Source organism: Fukomys damarensis, unplaced genomic scaffold (genome assembly GCF_012274545.1).
Source record: "Fukomys damarensis isolate Sample0158 unplaced genomic scaffold, DMR_v1.0_HiC HiC_scaffold_19, whole genome shotgun sequence".
NCBI classification, from domain to species: Eukaryota; Metazoa; Chordata; class Mammalia; order Rodentia; family Bathyergidae; genus Fukomys; species Fukomys damarensis.
Window position 1 is genome coordinate 54,941,506 of NW_022900931.1, and position 20,114 is coordinate 54,961,619.

A 20,114-nucleotide genomic window follows, 5' to 3' on the forward strand; every position below is an offset into this window, starting at 1 on the left:
AGTTTTTTTTTTTTTTTTTTTTTTTTTTTTTAAGTACTAGGGATTGAACCAAAGCCTTGGCACTAAGTTACTCTCTCAGACCTTTTTATTTTTATTCTTCCCTTGACAAGGTCAGGCTATGTTGCCCAGGCTGGGCTTGAACCTGTGATCTTCCTGCCTCCCCAAGTATTGGGGTTATAGGTACCACTGCCCCTGGAGGGTCACAAGATTCAAATATATGCATGGTGCCCCCCCCCCAAGTAAGAGGTACCTGGAAACTGAGGCAACTGCAGGTTCATTGTGTGGTACACATTCGCTGAGTTCCTCCAACCTTTTAGTTCTTTGTTTTCATTTGTTAAGAGTGTGTGATTTAAGATGGGTGTAGTCCCAGCGCTCAGGGGAAACACTCTGAGGCAGGAAGATTGTAAATTTGAGCCCAGCCCAGTGAATTTAGTAACTTTGCAAGGCTCTGTCTGAAATAAATAAATAAGTAAATAAATATAAATAGAGCTAGGGATGTAGCTCAGTGCAAAGGCCTTGGGTCTAAAAAGCTCTGTAATTTAATTCATTCAAATTAATGCATGCCATCTGTTGCTATACAGGCTGCACACCACAAAGGACACCTGGCAAAGGGGCCAATGAGTCTACGTCCTCCCCACTCCGAGGCAGGGGTCTAATTCATGTAAAATTCCACATGGGCCGGCGAAGGCCCTTTGCAGAACACTACTCCACCATACAGCACAGGAGCCACACGGGCTCCGGCTCTGGAGCTCTGGGGCTCTCGTGCTGTCCCTGCCACACTGGTGGTGTGTTGTTTCACCTCTATACGCTGTGGTTTAACCTCTCTGCTCCATATGCTGTGGGTTTGTTGTTTAACCTCTATATGCTGTGGCTCCCTCACCTACAGAATGTGGATAATTATAGGACCTACCTCCGAGAATCTGTGGTATCTCCCTGAGATCATGCGTGTGGGGCATTAAGCAGAAGGCCTGCCACATAGCAAGCTCCCAACAAATTGGCTAATATTATTATTAGCATCATTAGGTGGAAAGAAAAACATTGGGAGGTAGGTTGCAAAAGATCAATGACAGAGCAGATTCTAGAGCCAAACAGATGGTGATGGTGTTTGGGCCATCTGTGCTTTGGTGTATCCATGCCAGAACTGAAATTAAAGACACTTCCAGGAGCATATCTACATGTAGTTGATTTACATAAAACCTTTCCTTCTTTGTCTGGCTCTAGATTCCGTCCACTCCCGGAGATGGCTCTCTGCTGATGGAATGAATGGTGGTTAATGAGCTCTTTCAGTTGTTAATTAGTAAGCATCTATTAAACATGAAAACTGTGTCCTCCAGAAAGCTTTTTGGGAGGTACTCCACCCACCAGAGTCATTCCCTTACTTGTCCCCTCCAGTAGCACTAACTGTACATGACATCCACTGCCACATGGCCATCAGTGCTTAGTGAGTATTCCTCCTGCACTGTGTCCTCAGGTGGCTCTGCAGAGCAGGAGATGCCACTGTACTAACTGCGGAGGCTTCCTGAGGCTACAGAGGGGCAGGGTACTTGGGACTGGAGCATGAGGGCTGTAGGGGAACTGAAGCGCTCAGACTCTGAAGTCAGATTGTTCGTGAATGACACGTTGCCCTCCCACTCCAGGCCTGCCACTGCTATGCACTGCATCAGCCTGGGCTAGGAGACCCACCCTCAGATACGGGCTTGCCTTGACCTGGCGGCACTGGTCTCTGTACCAGCACCTCCCTATTACACCAGGAACTGGTTGGGCCACCTGAACCTCATTGTAGAGAAGGTTGCTTCATCGGGCTCTTTTGTTACTTTGAGGTGATCCAAATCCCAAGCTAGGGCTGGGGTGTGTGTTGGGAAGAGCTCACTCAAGTGGAGTAGACACTCAAAGTTCAGAATAGGGAGATTCATCTCCAGTTGGCTATCTCTAAGGCTTGATTTTGTTTCTTTCATGTTTCTCTATTCCTTGTCTTCTTAGTTCAAGACATTTATCTCTCTGAAGACCCAAGAGTAAAAGACGGGCAGTGGAATGATGGGAGGGATCCAGCCCCCAATGAGGAAAGTATACGGCTTGGCAGAAGGATGAATATGAATTCTAACTCAGCGATGTTAGGTCTGCCTGTATTCTTTGAAAGGTATGATGCTGGGGAGTTAGAAGGGTGGTTAAGATACAGTGCTTTAAAAAAAGGTATATTGCTTGACCTAAGGAACCTAATATTCTAAGGAGAAGCAAGAGAAAACATAAGTTACTTTAGGAACAATGTCAGAGCGATATCAGTGAGTTGATTCAGCGATTTGCAGAGGGGAAGGTGTGGGAAATGAGTGGTGGGAGGAATCAGGGAAGCTTCACCCAGGTGAGGAACTAAAGATGGGAGAAGAGCATTGGAGGAACAAGGAGCAGCACAGCCAGAGGACTGAAGGAAAAAAGGGGCCTATTTGGAAAGGAATCCAGTTTGGTCAGAATGTAATATATTTACAAAGAAATAAAAGAAGAAAGTAGACGGGCAGATTGAGTCTCGTATGGAAGGGCTTTTAGTACCAGTATGAGGACTTTAGACAGATTTGGTAACATGGGAGAAAAGAGCCTGAAACATCAGAGGAAGGAACAAAATAAGGAAAAGAGGCAAAGACAAAAGCAGAGGTTGCACGGTGCCCCTGCCAATCTCAGGGAGGGACAGGTCCAACCTGTCTCCATCGCACCCACATTTACATGAAAGAGATCCACTCCAGTCTCACCTTCCAAATGCCTGGGGCAGAATGGGAGTTGAGAAATCAAAGGCAAGTGGGGATCAGTCTCTACCCCCGCCTCCCAGAGCCTTGGGGGTGGGAGACATGATCTGGGTATGAGTCAGTGGGGTGGGGACCCCGCTTCTGTCCGCATAGACCTCCTTGGGAATATAAAGGGCAAGTGATGCCGCCCCGCCTCACAGCACCCCAAACTTGACACCATGAAGATCCCAGTCCTTCCTGCTGTGGCTCTTCTCTCTCTGCTGGTGCTCCACTCTGCCCAGGGGGCAGCCCTGGGGAGTCCTGAGGTGAGCATCTCACCTGTGCTTTTATTGTGCTTATCATTTGCCTACCCCCAGTTTCTTTATCTTCCATCCATTACCGGACAAATAGCTTCCTTCTGGATGTAGCCCAGGGCTGGATGAGAAGCTGGGGCTCTGAGGAAGGGCGGGAAGGAGGAAGGGCCCAGAACATTTGGGAAGACATTCAGGGTCGCAGATACTTTTACTTCTGGAAGCCATGGTGAAGTGTGGGGTGGAGACTGGGTTCCTGAATCCTGGTGGAGGCAGAGGCTGAGGCGGGTTGTCTGGGTTCAACCGAATCTTTGCATCTGCTGTTCCACTAGAATGGCTTCCAGGTGGCTGGGGGCTTTCTACTACCTCTGGAGCCCAGGCCACAGCAAGGCCCCTTAGGATCTACGATCTAGTCCCCAGGCAGCTAGGAATCCTTGGCCTCTCTACTTCTGTCTTATCCTAAGGTGGGGAATAGTGTCCATTCTGGATTTAAAACTCTAACACAGGGGTCTCATCACACACAACCGATAAGGACCCAAGGGAGTGGTGTGGATGGGCAAGTGGACTGTTTGGGTCTCACACGAAGGGAAGCAAAGCAGCCCAATCTGAAAGGCGGCTGTATTGATTTCATCTGCTTGTCTCTGGGTGGGAAGATGTGGCTATTGTGGTCGGTGCTAAAAGTTTCAGGAAGAAGTGGAACTCTGGATTTATTCATGAATTCCTGCTAATTAAAAGCGTTTAGTTCAAACTGAGAAATAAATATGCCAAGCCACTATGAGATGCGAGCATTTGGATGTAGCGTGGGACCTATGTGTCTGTGAGTCTTTGCGGTGAAGAAGGAATAAAGAGGCTGCCAAGTTGGGCTGCACGGAGGAGGGAAATCCAGATTATAGCCCTGGTGGCAATAAAGTCACAAAGCAAACCGGCCTCCCCAATTAAATGCAAGTGGTTCCCCTCAGCAGCTCGGCTCCTACCTGCACCCTAACCTTCCCCACCCAGCTGTATAGGCTAAGCATGGGTGTTTCGAGAACACTTCAAATGTACCACTCTTGGCATGAAGTCCACTGCAGAACAGTACCAGCTAGTTTTTCCTGAGAAGCATCCTCCTCTCTCCACCCTCTCCCTGACCTGCTGCCTACGTGGATTACAGACCCGGGCTTGCAACGTCTCTGTCTTTCGCTTGCCATTCTCCAGCCCTTCCTCTCTCACATCTGCCAAGCACGTGCCTCGCTAGAAGACGGCGGCTGAAGCGAGGGCCCAAGGTGGACGGTGCAGTTGGCAGGGTGCCGCGTGGGTGAGGCACACATTATGTAATCATTTGCCTCTTTTTTTTTTTCTTTCTCCCTTTCCAGGAAGAAGCTACCGTTGCTAATTATGCAAGAGGATCAGAGGTAAACAATCGGTTTTCCCACACTCCGGCTATAAGTGTACCCCCCTACCTCTGTGCCCCTTTAAGGCCTTCTTAACACCTTGCTTTTTGGCCTAGGCCTTTAACAATCAGTTCCTGAATATTGGCAAGTGGAAAAATGTGAGTATGATTCCCTAGAGCTGGATCCAAAATATCTACTTATGGAGGAGATTAACAGCTTGGGAAGCTGCCATCTTCCTTTCCCAGAAGGCTGGGACTCAGCTTTGTCTTTCCCTGGAACTGAGCTCATTTCTGGCCTTTCTTTTTGCATAGAATTTCAACCCTGATGAGTTCCTGAACTGGCATGCCCTCATGGAGGTAAGTGCCTGGCTGCCCCTTCCTCATCTTGTTTTTTGGCAAGGCAGGACTCATTTTAGCCCTTTTGGTTCATTCTTGAGTTCCAAGAGGCAGTAACTGTCCTGCCCTGCATGGGTGCTGCCCAATGCATCGTCAATCAAAGAAAGAGTCCCCAGGAGGTTGCCACAGCTACACTCTATTGTCCTAAGAAGGCAGTCAGGGAACAGAGCCACAGAAAGAGTTTTATAAGAGGAAGACTTTTGTCAGGATTTTATTTGAATCCTCTTACCCTTCACAAAGGAACGGAGCTACCCAAATGTAGAAGGCCAAGTCAGTGACATAGCTGGACCACAGCTCGCATCTCATGACTGCGTTTATTTTTTATGTGACCTCAAGCAGATGTCTTCAGTTTTCAGAGCTTCACTTTCCTCCTCTTTAATGTGGGGATGGTGACAGTGTCCACTTCAGAGGGTTGCTGCTGAACAGTTAGTGTAAGACACACAGAGAATATTGGCTTTCACTCTAAGGATGAGAAAACAGTTTCCTGGGTACTTCAGGAAGTTCACTCAGTGAGCGCTTCCTGATCCCTGCTTACGTGGCCTCTTCTTTTCTTCTCTTAGTTCATCAAAAAGGCGTTTCCTTTCTTTAACTGGGAGGCCTTTCCTAAGGTAAGACTGTCGTCCGATTCGATGACAAGGATGTGGGTGCAGGAAGAGGTAGTGGACCTGGGAGGGGAAGGGGACAGTAAAAGGAGAAGCCTTCTTCTCGCCAAAGCTAAGGCTCAGTGAAGAGTGGAAACTTACATGACTCCAGACATGGTTTGCCATCAGTGTCCCACCCTACGCTGGCTGCCCTGTGGGGGCTCCAGCACCCGGGGGTTCCCAATCTGACCACAGCCCCTCTACCCCCAGCTGAAAGGAATGAGGAGTGCAGTTCCCGATTCCCAGTGACCATTCCGTTCAAGACCTAGGACTGCTGATGCTCACTGGAGGAGCCTCACTGAAAAAGCAGACTCCTATCCTACAGTAATTCTTTCCTGGTTCAATGTACCAATAAAATGCTTTCCACCAAGCTCCTTTCTGTTTTGGTGTTTTTGAGACAGGGTATCACTGTGTAGTCCGGGCTGGCCTTGAACTCACTATGTAGTCCGGGACGGTTTCAAACTCACAGCGATCCTCCTGCCTCAGCCTCCCGAGTACTGGGATTACAGGCGTGCGCCACCATGCCTGGCTCCAAACAGCTCCTGAATCTGTGATTCTGTCCCTCACCTATGGGACTCGAGAGAAATTAAGGCAGGCAGGCGGAGATGTTGAATTCTGAGGAGACTAAGTAGGGAGACAGGAAGAAGTCCACTGGCCTGGCCCATAGGACGCCAATCACAGAAGTGACAAGTTTCATGAGTTTGTTGAGTAGTGTGGAGATGGGATAAACCACAAACCTGCCTCTCTGTGATTAGGGTTTAGGGGTATGTGTGGGATAAAGAGAGGGTGATCTGACGTGTGGGGAGAGGTGACTGGAAGTAAGAAGAGGTGAAGTGGTCAGGAGTCTGCACACGTATAAGTGGATTTCATGGCTTTGCATAGGACAGGTATGCAGAACATGGCATGTTAGCATGGTCTGTGGGTAGCTCTTGGCTTTCTAGTGTCAAAAGTCCCTCATTAGACACCTCTGCAGGCCCACGGAAGGGGGTTGGTGGCTTTAACCAGTATGCGTTATAGTAGGCCAGTAGGCTATCTCCACATTTCTAAAACACACACACACACACACACACACACACACACACTCACACACACATATCCCAAAACTTTAAACAATCATTACCAAGGTGGGTGGGCATCAGAGGCATTATCTACAGCAAAGCTAGTAGTGATCTATTACTTTATTATTTAGCCATTGGACATTTATCTAAAATCAGTAATGAAAGCAAGTAGCTACTATGTGTCCCTGAAAATAAGACCTAGCTGGGAAATAATCAGCCTTAAATACTAGAGATCACAATCCCAGCCCCATCAGCCTATCCTGGCCTTACCTGAGTTACAGAGTGGCCACTGACCATAGTGGTGGCAGGCGACAGCGACAGCAATATGCCCCACAAATCAAACCTCCTCCCTGACCTCTCTCTCTCCCACCTGCTCTCTGAAAACCTGATTCCTTCTGTGATGGCAATTTTACACAAGAGAGCTATCTGGAATCCAAGATTCAGGACCCAGCTTAAATCACATCAGCTCATCTGAAATTCCTTTCTTTTTTAATTGGGTAGGTCATAAATAAGGAAAACTTAGTAGTGTGACCCTGGGCCATTCTTTATCTGTGCAATGGATGAGGAAATAAATGAGAATAATAACCACCCTGTGTGGCCTTACAAAGGTCAAGTGACCTAAGTATGTGAAGCCTCTTGCGCAGGGCTAAGTACAGAGTAAATTCTCAACAATGCCTGTTCCCTCCACTTCCTCAGTTTCAACAGAGGGCTGCCGCAGAGACCCAGATTCATTCACACATTCACCCAGCCAGCCACTAGCTGAAAAGACCTCAAAACATGGGATGGATTCGGTTTTGGTTTCCGTAGAACATCCTGCTCCTTGTTCTTAAAATGATGAACTAGGATTACCTCTGATTGCTCTTGAAAAAAAGCAGGGAGGGGGAATCATAGAATAATGGACCTGCAACTTGGCTTTATTGCAGTTACCAACTTTATGCAGGACACAGCTACCACCTGGCCAATTTTCCTTATTTACATTGCCTTTGGCTTTTAGAAGCAACTGAGTTTGCAAAGAGTTTGCAGCTTAGTTAAGGAAGCGGATCACACGGGAAGCTAAACTTGATTCTTGCTTTCAAGAAGCTTATAGGCCAGGCGAATAAGACATGTAAGTGTTGCTTATACTATTATATTATATACTATAAATAACAATACACAGAGGACCTGTAAAAGGACTCAGAGGTTGCTTTTGCTGAAAAGCACTGACTCTTCTCTTGGGCCTGCATACGCCTGATACGTATAAGAAGGATACAACCTTGGCATCTTTGCCTCCATTTTGCATCTGTCTCCTTTGTTCTAAGTCATTTTCTCCTGTAGTCACTTTAGTTTCCAGGATAAACATCTCGTGTTTCCTCCCCTGGCAACAGCAGCTTTCTTGTAATGGACACCCCTCACCACCACCACCACACCACGACCATTACTGAGCTAATGGTCAACCACAGCACAGTTTGATCAAAACTACTTGACAATGCACACTTCTGGCCTCCTTCTCCTATCTATTTTGGGAGCTTATGTCGGTCCCCCCGAAGACAGGGCTGACAACCCTGGCCTCCTTTGTCCTCCTGATACAGCTACGTTGAAAAAATTCCTTTCCTGCCTTTCGACATTGCCTTTCCAAAATTGATTCATTGAAATTTCTCAAAGTTAGGGCTCCTCTGGCTTAGAACTGCAGTAACAGGGTGACCAACAAAGAAGAAATAACTGGAGACTGGTCAAATTAAACTACGAAAATGAATGAAAATACTAAACAAAGACTGAACAATCCTAAGTTGGATGATAGAAAACGGAGCAGAGAATGAAGGGGCAGAGGTCCTTAAGAGGCATTTATTGAGTGACTAGATTTTAGAGGAGGGTCAAAAGATCCTGAAAGAATGTTAACCAATCCAAACTCAAAAGCTGGGAAGTAAAAAAGGACTTTTTCCTGGGGTCTTAGGAATAGCAATTCAGTACACTTGGGTTCAGACAGATCTTAATCAGTTGTGAGGAAGGCAGGAAAAGGGGACCTTATATGTTGAGAAGAAATGCTGGTTGTCAGCCGTGGTGGTGCACACCTGTAACGCCAGTACTCCGGAGGCTGAGCCAGGAGGATCACTGAAATTGAGGCCAGCCTGGGCTACATAGTAAGTTCAGTGCCATCCTAAGCTACATAGTGAGACCCTGTCTCCAAAAAACAAAGCAAAACAAAGCAAAGAAAGAAAAATGCTGGCTAGGTGACCCAAAGGACAAAGAAAACGGGGTGAATGTAAACAGAATGGGAATGTCCATGAAACAAGCATCTAATAAGTGCAAGATATGCATCTTGAGGCTCAGGGCACAATGTAATTGTCAAGTTGGTTAGGTCCATTCAGATGCCTGCAGTCAAAGGGTGGAGGTGGCCAAAGTTCACACTTCAGACAGCAGCCGAACCTTGCATAAGTCCTGCTTCCATAATGACCTACCAACTCAATTCTGAGAAGCTCTTTTATATTCTCTCCTAGTAATTTTAATTTATTTTCGTAAGGACAAAGAGTCATCATACACAAGTTAAAAGTTAAGCGTACTGCTGAGATAAAGCAGGAGTTCTGAAAGCGACCTCAAACCAGAGAAACAGGATCATCTGGGATTTAAAAGAAATGCCAATTACTGGGCCCCAGTCCCCAGATCTGTGAAGTCAGAAACTGGGGGTAGGACCCAGAAATCTGTTTAACAAGCTCTCCAGATGAGTTTGATATGCTACAGCTTGGAAATCACCGAAAAAAGGAAAGTTAGAGAAAGATAAATCCAAAATTCAGTATAGTAGTTACCTCTAGGGCAGAGAACCCATGTGATAAGGGAGTGGCATGTGGGGGACTAAGGGAGTGACAAGGCTCCTTCCATATAATGCAATACCTGTTCCTTAAATACAGGCAGCCTTCTGGGTCCCTGAGTTCTATATCCCTGAATTCAACCAACTGCAGATCAAAAATTTTGAAAAAAATCTCATCTGTACTGAAAATACACACAGAATTTTTTGTTTGTCATTATTCTCTACGGGTGATTTAAAGTATATGGGAGGCTGTGCGTATGCTAGACACAAATTCTAGGCGATTTTGTACAGCACACTTGAGTATCTTAGGATTTTGTTATCTGCAACCAATATCCCACAGAAAACTTAGGAACAAGTATACACACACACTCTATATAAATGAATGTATGCTGTTTTTCACATTAATATATTATTATTATTATTTTATTTTTGCCATACTGGGGACTGAATCCAAGGCTTTTGCACTGAACTACATACATCCCCGACCCTTCACAGAAATGCACTAATGTGATTCAGACAATTCAACAAGACCAGTTACCTGTGCTCACTGCGAAATGGTCGATGTAGAAGATATCAATAGATAGCCACACTTCCCTGCATACTTTATACAAACAACAACAAATACACTACACCACCTGTTATATAGGATGTTGAGGTATGGAACCATCTTCAAGACATAATAAAATGAAAGAAAAAGAGGCAAAGCAGTATGTCTCCATGCAGTCAAAGAAAGACACAGCAGAAATATGCACTCTTACATAGCATTTAGGATAAAACTCAAGAAACAACAGTGATCGCCTCTAGGGAGTGAGGTACTTCTACCCCGCATCCTTTTATGAAAAATTTTTTCTTTACAATGTTCATATTACATATTCAAATAAATAAGTTAAAAACTAAAACAGTTTACTAAAGCAAACCAATACATGTCTTTGCATTTTAAGGTACTAAGCCTTGTCCATGGAATGGATGAGTACATACTTCTTCCTGAATGAATAAAAGAAATCTCTTACCTTTACCATAACCTTTTGGTACTTAAAGTGAGGTCTGCGGATCGAGGGCAACAGCATGATTGGGTGATTTTGCCTATTATAAATGGAGAGTCTCAGCTGATCAATCTGAATATGTATTTTAACTAGACACCTAGATTATCCAAATACACAATGAAGTTTGAGAAGTATTGCCTTTAGCATTATAAATGCCAAGCAAAATGCTTTCAAGGAGCCTCTGATCCACTGAGGAGAAAGGAAGTTCATGAGGAGAAAGAACTGGATGTCTCGGAAAGATATGTTTAAATCCAACAGAAGGGAGGAATTGCTTTTGAATCAAGATTAAAAAAATATGAGGGAATAGCTTTTGAGCTGGGCATTAATAGAGACTAAAAAACAAAACCAAGCTCATCGATTACCTTTGGAGGCCACAGGGAACCAACTCGTAGTGAAAATTAATAAAGAAAGGGAATAAATCAAGCATTTATCCATTTTCCCTGGATTAATTGTACCTTGGGGCAAACAAATAGTCTTTGTATGAGAATTTGAAGCAAACAAATGCAGAAGAAATGGTAGAATTATAATATTACCATTGTTCAAAACAATAAAATAATGGATCTAGGCTTGCATCTACAGGGGAGCAAAAATTTTTTTCTTCTACCTTTCTGGGTAAAGTGCCTGTGGTATGCACTTGAATTGACAGAAGACAGATTAACGGGAGGAAAAGTCTAACACATGGGTGCTTCACAGAAAAGAAGTGAAAAACCTAAAGAAGTGGTTAGGCTTGAGAGCTTATATACCATTTTAACAAAGGGTGATACACTGTGGTAAAATGACCAAACAAAAGAAAAGGGGTTTAGACTTCTAGGACAGTAAATTGTGGGGAGAGGACACTAATGAGAGAGATAAGGCTTGTCTATGTGGACTGAGTATCCAGTGATGCATCTTTTCTTCCTGGTATGGGAGGCCTCTTCATACAGGGAACATTAAGTCCTGCTTTTAGGTAGACAGGAGGAGGACAGAGAGTTCCTCCTAGGTTTGCTGTTTCTTAATTGCCATCAGCTCAAAAAGTGGCATATTTGGGAGTGGCTTTTTTTCTTTTTCTTTCCTTTTTATTTTGCAATACTAGAGACTGAATGCAGGACCTTGCACATGCAAGGCAAGTGTTCTATCACTGAGCTATAGCTGCAGTCCTTTTTATTTTTTAAATTATTGAGACCAGGTCTCACTAAGCTGCCAGGGCCGGCCTCAAACCTATAGTCCTTCTGCTTCAGTCTCTCTAGTAGCTGGGAATACAGCTGTGAAACACCTATGTGTGCCACGGGACCCACCTTGGAGTGGCATTCTCAGATCCCTTTCATATCAATGCCTGCTAAGACCATCATATGAAATGCTATTGGAGAACCTTAATGAATCAGGCAGGCTGACATCCCATGAACCCATGGATCTCCCCAATGCTGAAAGAGAGGTGAGGAGACATGTTTCTGCAGATCTGATGTAACAGAGAGCACACAGCATTGCCATAATCACCCCCATACCTGATTAAACCTCTACAATCTAACTATAACTACCAGTTTTCAGGAAATAGGGTACAGAGAAACATGATAAAGGATTACATGGAGAATAAATTAACAAAATCCATAGCATTTCTCATGAGAAATTCCAGAGGACCGATGACCCAGTTTTTTCAACAAAAATACTGTAGAAGAGGAGACTTAATGACAAAAACCAATTTAAAAGGAGCATATCACTTAAACATAATGTATAATTCTTGTCTGTGTCTTTAGTTGGACAAATCAACTAGAAAAGAAAAGGATTTATGAGATGGTGAAGAAAATTTGAATAATGACAGACTGATATTGAGAAACTCTTTAAGTTTTTAGATCTTAAGGTGTTACTGTAGTTAGGCTTACATAATCTTTACGTTAGAAATAGATAATGACGAATTTATAGATGAAGTGATAATGTAGTGGGGTGAGTAGGTTGGGATAAACAATATAGTAGGGTGAGTAGTTATTTATATAAGAAAAGCTAATAATTATAAAGAGAGCGGAGAGATCATTTGACTAGCTTTTACATTTTGTATAGTTTCAAATTTTCTACAATAAATTTTTAGAAATTTTTTCAAAAAATATGAAGCATGCTTTTGGAGCAGGGAGAGGAAGGAGAACTGGCAGTGAGGAACACTTTAATTCAGCTTGGCCATGGGGTAGGTGTGGGAGGCTGGAAATGCAGGTTGGGTCAGATGATGGAGGTCCATGAATGCAAGGTTGAGAAATTCCCACTTGACCCTGTGGTCAGTAAAGAGCCCTAAAGGTGGTAACCACTGCAAGCATAATAACAACAGCCACACTTGTTTAGCTCTTATCATAAGCTGGGTAGTATACCCAGTGCTGTAAATCTATTATCTCAGCTGAACCACATGATAACTCTATTACACCAGCATCATTATTCCTGTCTTATCAATGAGAGAAACTGACTTTCAGAGATATGTGGTAATCTGTCCAACCTCACACAGCCAATACTTGCAAGGCCAGATTAAATCCATGCCTCTGACATTAGCCCCTTGATAACTGGAATAGTTCTGCCAGCACTTATTTTATATAACTTGGAATTTCATTTAAGGCTTTGAAAGAAATACTTTCATTCTTCAAACTCTCCTGAGGGCAACAGGCAACAGATGAAGGCATTTAAGGGAGTATAACTTAGAGGATGGGACACAGGCTTTTAAATTAATCAGATGGTTTAAAATGCTGTTCCTACCACATCGGTTCACAAACTCAATTCTTTCCATGTGTCTGGTCGCAAACTGAACTGGATGAGAACCAAATCAAATTTTCCCATGTGGTCAACATTGAACCTAACCACTGAGTTTGATTCAGTTCTTGACCGATTCAGTTTACAACCAGAATCGTGGAAAGAATTAAGTTTGTGAACTGAGGCGCCACTGTACTAACCACATGATCCGTGGGTGGTCACTCTGCCAAGGCCTCAGTTTCCTCATTTGTGAAATGGGAATAATATCAATACTTAATAGGGATTAAGGTACCCTCAAGAAATGTTAGTCTAGTTTTATTCGCATGAACAATGACAGCTATCACTATCATGCTATATTACAGTCAATCCACGACCCAGGTGGATTCCTAGAGTTCTGATATTTGCAACTGTACTCATTTACTCTCTTACAGGTGAAGAAACTGAGGTTCAGAAAGGTGAAGTGACTTCCCTAAGGACACCCAGAGGATATGTTAAGTATTTTACATTTTACATTCATAACATTAAATCCTTGTGACTTTATGAAGTAGATACTACTGCATTACTGTGTTCATTTTACAGAAAGGACAATAAAACTCCCAGGAAAATAAAGCCCAAATCATAGTGAGCTTAACTTTCCATTACTGAAGTTCCTCACCAGATTCCTGAATGACAAAATCAAGACTGAGATACAGAGTTGTAGATTATTAGTATCCTCCAGCAAATGCCATAATGAAGGTACACAGTACTAATGAGACCCACGAGGGAGAAACTCGTGTATGTATGCAGGAAGGCAGGTGCAGCAGCACTGTGGCAATATCTTAAAGTTGGAAACTACCTACAAGTCCATCAATAAAAGAGTGGATAAATAAAATAGTGTATATCCATACAGTGAGATGGAAGGTACCCAGCATTGAAAATGAGTGTTGCTTAGCGTGCCTGAGCTCCTGGGTTAGATCCCAAGACCCCTCTCCATCCTACCTACGGTGCAAAACGATTTATGTAAAGCTTTTAAAACATACATAGCAATATTTTATGTTTGTGGTACGTCCACTGCAATAGAAGTATAGAAACATAGATGGGAAAGATCTTCCATTCACTTAAAGATTTTGCTACCTCTGGGAAAGGTAGAAAATGGGACCAAGAAAGGTGCGGGTAGGGTTTTCATTTTATCCAAAATATTTCATTTCTTAAAACAAGCCTATGCTGATTCATGTTGGAGGATATGTTCATGAGACTTGATAACATGATTTATCATGTTTTTAATGGGTGTTTGAAATAGTTCATAACGTAATATTTTAAAACAGCAATAAAGATAGTTTTAAGTTCAAACTGTCCAAAGCCACTCAGCTATACACAAGGCTGAAGGTCCTGGTGGCGCCCTTCTGTCTACCTCTGAAATATCACCCCCCTAAAGAGCCTGGTTTGCCTAGTTATAAGCCTCACAGCTGGGGAAGGATGGAGGGAATCCGAGAACTGTGAGGTGGTGAATGCCTTCAATGCTCCTGAGAACAGAACAGAAGCTACCACCCTCGATAACCTCCTAGGAAAACCTCTCACTGTATCTCCTGATACCCAGCAGTCAAACCTACTACATTCCTGTGTGCGCCTCCTCCAAACCAGTGACAATCCCCCAAAAACAAAAAGCCCCTAGGTTTCTTCCACCAACAGATCCCTCACTGTTCTCATGTGACCCTGAGCCTTTCCCAGGTTGGCGACCTGAGCTAATGCTCTTTAGTGCTGCCCCCAACTGCCACTGACCTTGTTCACATGTATCCTCCTGCCAGGTCTTCCACCACCCATGAGCTATCTAGTCACCCCCAGGAACCCTAGAAACCCCTTTTATGTTAAATCAGATCATGTCGTGTCTTTACTTTCATTCTTCCCATGTTTTCCCAACTTCACTGTGGACCTTATCTCCTATGTCCTCTTATCCCTTGGCTCCCTTTGCTTTAGCCACCCAGACTCCTTGGGGCTCCTCAGACAGGGCAAGTTTGTTCCCTCTGCCTTCATGCCTCATTCCCTTCTTCGTCTCCCTCACTTCATTCAGGTGTCTGCACAGATGATACTTGCTCCGGGAGACCTTCCAAGTCTATAATCTAATAATAATCTAATTTTCCTAGATTATAGTATCACTGGTCTTTTGATCTTCTAGCCTCGCACTCTTCTCTTTATAGCCGGAATCCTCCCCACTGTGACAAATCTCACTCCCCATACATATCACTGTCATCACTAAATCCTAACATAGCATCAGGGAGGAGCCTGGAAGTCCTTCCGGCACTAATAGTCTGAGAAGAACATCTCTCAGGGGGACCTCCAATCATCACAGATCTCTCTTACAGCTTATCATTAGGGTAGCTGCTCCCTGATTCCTAATAAGACACCTGGGACCCCTCGCTCATGGAAGCAGAAGCTAAGAAGACTAATTTCTCAATCCTCAAGTTATCTTGAAAGGAGAATGTTCAGAGAGATATATAGCCAGCCTAAATGGATTAAGACTAAGGTCTTATTCATTGTACAACTTAAAAAACTGTGTCCCATGATCAGTCTACCTAGTCATTTCTTATAAAACTAATCATCAGACTGGGGGTGTAGCTTAGTGGCATTGTGCCTGCCTGGCAAGCGCAAGGTCCTGAGTTCGATCTCCAGTACCACAAAAACAAAACAAAACAAAAAACTAACCATCTACATAACTATGTTGCCCTGGGTAAGTTTTTGTATAATTCCTTCACTGTAAACATTTACAACGTGGCACAACTTGCATAACAAATTTTGCTTTGGTATCTATTCATTTCTCAATAGACACTGATAAAACTTCCCAAGGCTTCACTTGACCTCGGAGATGTGTTATTCAGCCCCTCCTCATAATGACCATGCCTGAGAATATTCCTTTCCTCTTGAAGCCCAAATTCACAATTCTTATTATTTTCCATGAAGAAGACCATTTGCAATTTCAATCTGGCTTCCAACTCCAATGCTAACTTTACCTCTGATTCCTTTGGCTTGCTGGCTGCACAGGATCCTGAGCTTCACGACCTGGCTCCTTCGCCTTCCTTTCAGAACCGAGGATCATCTCAACTCCTGACAGTTAACCAGGCACTTCCGTCTTTCCAGGGAACTTCCGGCTGGAATGCGCAGGCGCGCGGTGGCTCTGGAGTGCTTTTGTCTTTTTTCTAACCATTTGGGTTAAGATTGGCTTGCTTGCTCCTGGCCGCCCTACTGGCTATTTATCACACCTCATTGGTTGGGAAGATTCATTGGAAGGCACTTTGGCGTTGTCACTGAGGAACCATCCTTTTTATCTTAAAAAAAGTTTTTATTAGTATGTATTTGCAGTACATGTGATTACATTCATCACGTGTCTCCACTTCTACCAGTGCAGACCCTGAACGGCGCATGCACCCTGAGAAGGTACAGAAAAGGCGGGAAACCTGAGGTACAGTGTGGGTCATTGAGGTACAGTCCTGAAGCAGGAGCCTGTGAATCTCCACACTTTGAGGCAGGCCCTGAGCTCCTCAGAGCCCAGGATACACACCCACGATCTGTCTGCCTGCCTGTCTGTCTGTATGTCTTAGATACACACACACACACACACACACACACACACACACACACACACACACACTGGGGGGGAGTTCTTGTTCTTTATCAATTATGTGTTGAGATGGTGATACTGTGACATATTGTATTAAAGTACGCCATTCATTCTTTTTACTTCTTTTAATGTGTCTAGTAGACTAAAAGTTTAAATAAATTTTGTTGTCTTTCTATCAGAGAGGGCTGAGGATGATACAAGGATACATTGCAAAACTCTTAACTGGTGCATAATAAATGCCCAATAAAATCTGTAAATATATTTTTACAGATTGCTTCCCAGTGAAAAGCTGTCTATCTTTTGGAGCTCATCTGTAACTGTCAAGACGTGCTACAAAGTGAGCACAGAAAGCAGGAACTTTCAGGTCATGATAAATGGGTGCTATAATGGAAATAAGACGGGGACAGGAATAGCAGGAATTGGTAATGTTTGTTAATTGAGGTGACAAGGAGAGCCTCTCTGAGCTTGTAGCCTTTGAGCTGAGACCTGACTGACTGAAGTAGCTGGCTCTTTATCACATAGGGCAGGGCCTCCAGGCCAAAAGAACAGCCTCTGCAAAAGAGGTGATTATAATTTTTTTTAAAAAATTAATTTTATTGGTACAGTTTAGATATACATATTGATAACATTCATTATAGGGAATTTATACCTGTACATGATATATCTTGATTCTTCTTTCTTCCCAATCCCCTCTTCTCCCTTTAACTCCTCTTCCCCTTCTTATTTACAAAAGCTTTATTTTTATTTTTTCCTTCTATTTTCTTTTCCCCTCCCCTTCCTCTGTTTCCCTTCCTATTTGAACATTTTCTTCGTATTTCACAATACCTATTATACATTTGGTCCTTATCTACCCTTTAAAAAAATTTTTTATTTACCTTTTGGTTTTTCATGCCAGGTAAACAATGCAATATTTTACATGTATATTTGATTAATTTCACTTAAGAGTATTATCCTATGGTGCATCCATTTACCTACAAATGTCTCAGGTTTATCCTTTTTTTTTTTTATGGCTGAGTATCCCTCCATCGAATTAAAACACACACACACACACACACACACACACACATCTTTATCCATTTATTTGTTGAGCTGTTTCTAAGATTTAGCTATTACAAACTGTGCTGCTATAAACACGGGTGTGCATGAGGTATGATGCTTTTTAATTCTTTCAAGAAGAAACCAAGAAGGGAAATAGTTGAGTCAAATAAAACCTCTAATTCTAGTTTTTTGAGAAACCTCCACACTGATTTCCACAATAGTTGCAGCAGTTCACAGTCCCACCAATAGTGGAGGACGGTTCTTTGTTCCCTACAGCTCTGCCAGCATTTGTTATCAATTGATTTATTGATAACAGCCACTCTTTCTGGATTGAGAAAATGAACTTGCATATCTTGAATGACCAATGATGTTGAGCATTTTTTCATGTCTTTTTCTGCTTCTTCATCTGAGAAGTACCTCTTCATTGCAGATGCCCATTTTTTGATTGGGTCTTTAAATTGGAAGGGTCTGATTTTTCTTTCTTTTTTTTTTTTTTTAGTTCTTTATATAGTGTGGATAGTAGTCCTTTGTCTGAGGAACAGCTGGAGAAATATTTTTCCCATTCTGTGTGTTGTCTCTTCACTCTGTTGGTTCTTGCTGTGCAAAAGCTTTATAATAAGATGAGATCCCAGTTGTTGGTTCTTTGTGATAGTTTCTGTGCAACTGAGGTTTTGTTCATAAAGACTTTGCCTAAACCAGTGTCACTGAGAGTTCTATCTATTCTATCTTCTAGCAGATTTCATGTTTCTGTTGTAATATTTAGATCTTTGATCCATGTAGATTTCAATTTGGTGCATAGTAAAAGATATGGGTCTAGTTTTAATCTTTGGCAAGTGGAAAGCCAGTTTTTCCAGCACTATTTATTAAAGAGGTTATTTTTATTTCAGGGAAGATGTTTGACTCCTTTATCAAAGATAAGGTAGCTGAGTGTATGTGGAGTTATTTCTGCATCCTTTAACCTGTTCCATTGATCCTTGGGTCTGTTTTTCTTTTTGTTTTGTTTTGTTTTTGCCAGTACCATGCTGTTTTTAATCACAATAACTTTGTAGTATAATTTCAAATCAGGGTTTGTGATGTCCCCTGCCTTGCTTTTGTTGCTCAGAATTGCTTTTGCTATTCTAGGTTTCTTCTGGTTCCAGATGGATTTTAGAATTATTTTCTCTAATTCTGTAAGGTGTGGCATTGTTTTTTTTTGTTGTTATTGCTGTTTTTTTGTTTTTTTGTTTGTTTGTTTGTTTGTTTTGGTACCGGGATCAAACTTGGGACCTTGAGCTTGTGAGGCAGATGACAGAACTGAGCTAAATCCCTGGCCCTGATACTGGTATTTTGAGCAGGACTGCATTAAGTCTGTATAATGATTTTTAAAGAATGGACATTTTCACTATATCAAGGATAAAAACCACATGATCATCTCAATAGAAGAAGAAAAAACATTTGACAAAATCCTGTACCTATTTATGATTAAAACCCTACAGTAAATTGGAATAGATGGTCTTTATCTCAATCTGATAAAAGCCATCTATGACAAACCAACAGACAACATCATAATCATGGTCAAAAGCTGAAAGTTTTCACTCTAAAATCAGGAACAAGACAAGGATGTCCGCTATCACTGCTCTTACTCAGTATAGTTCTGGAAACATTAGCCAGAGCAATTAGACAAGAGAAAGAAATAAATGAAGTAGTGTAGCAAAGGAAGATGTTAAATTATCATTTTTTCAGATGACAAAAATTCTCTATGTAAATGACTCCCAAAACTGCTAATATACTTCTAGATTTAAAAACCAAATTTAATAGTGTAGCTGGATACAAAGACAACACTTAGGGCCAGGGATTTAGCTCAGGGGTGCCTCTGCCCACCTTGCAAGTTCAAGGTTCTGAGTTTAATCCCCAGTACCAAAACAGCAACAAGAACACTTAAAAAAATCATAGCATTCCTGTACACAACAAACTCACTGAGAGAGAAATTGGGGAAATCACACCTTTTACAGTGCTACCCCCCAAAATGAAATACTTAGAAATCAATGGAATGAAGGAAGTAAAAGACCTTTACATTTAATACTACAGTACTCTGAAAAAAGAGATTGAAGAAGATATCAGAAAATGGAAAGATATCCCTTGTTTTGGAGTAGGAGGAACCAATGTAATTGTTGAAAGAAAAAGAACTTCTTGCTAAGGAAAAGGTTAATAGAAAATGAGGCTGCAGAGGTGGAGCTGTTGTAGGTGGCAAGTCACAGGAACCTTCAGGATGTGGTAACTGGTATTTGAAGTGTGACTGGAAACTTTTGCAACTGCCTCCACCCAGTTTTTGGGAGAAGTAAGTCCTATGAGTCTAGGTATCATTGCATGTAGTGAATCAGGTTATCTCCTTTTGTTTTAGATAATGGTATTAGCAAGTGTCATCTTGAGAAAACCGAGCCATTTTCTAAGGGGCTTAGCACTATCCCAATTCCCTGAGAAAGCTGTACTTGTG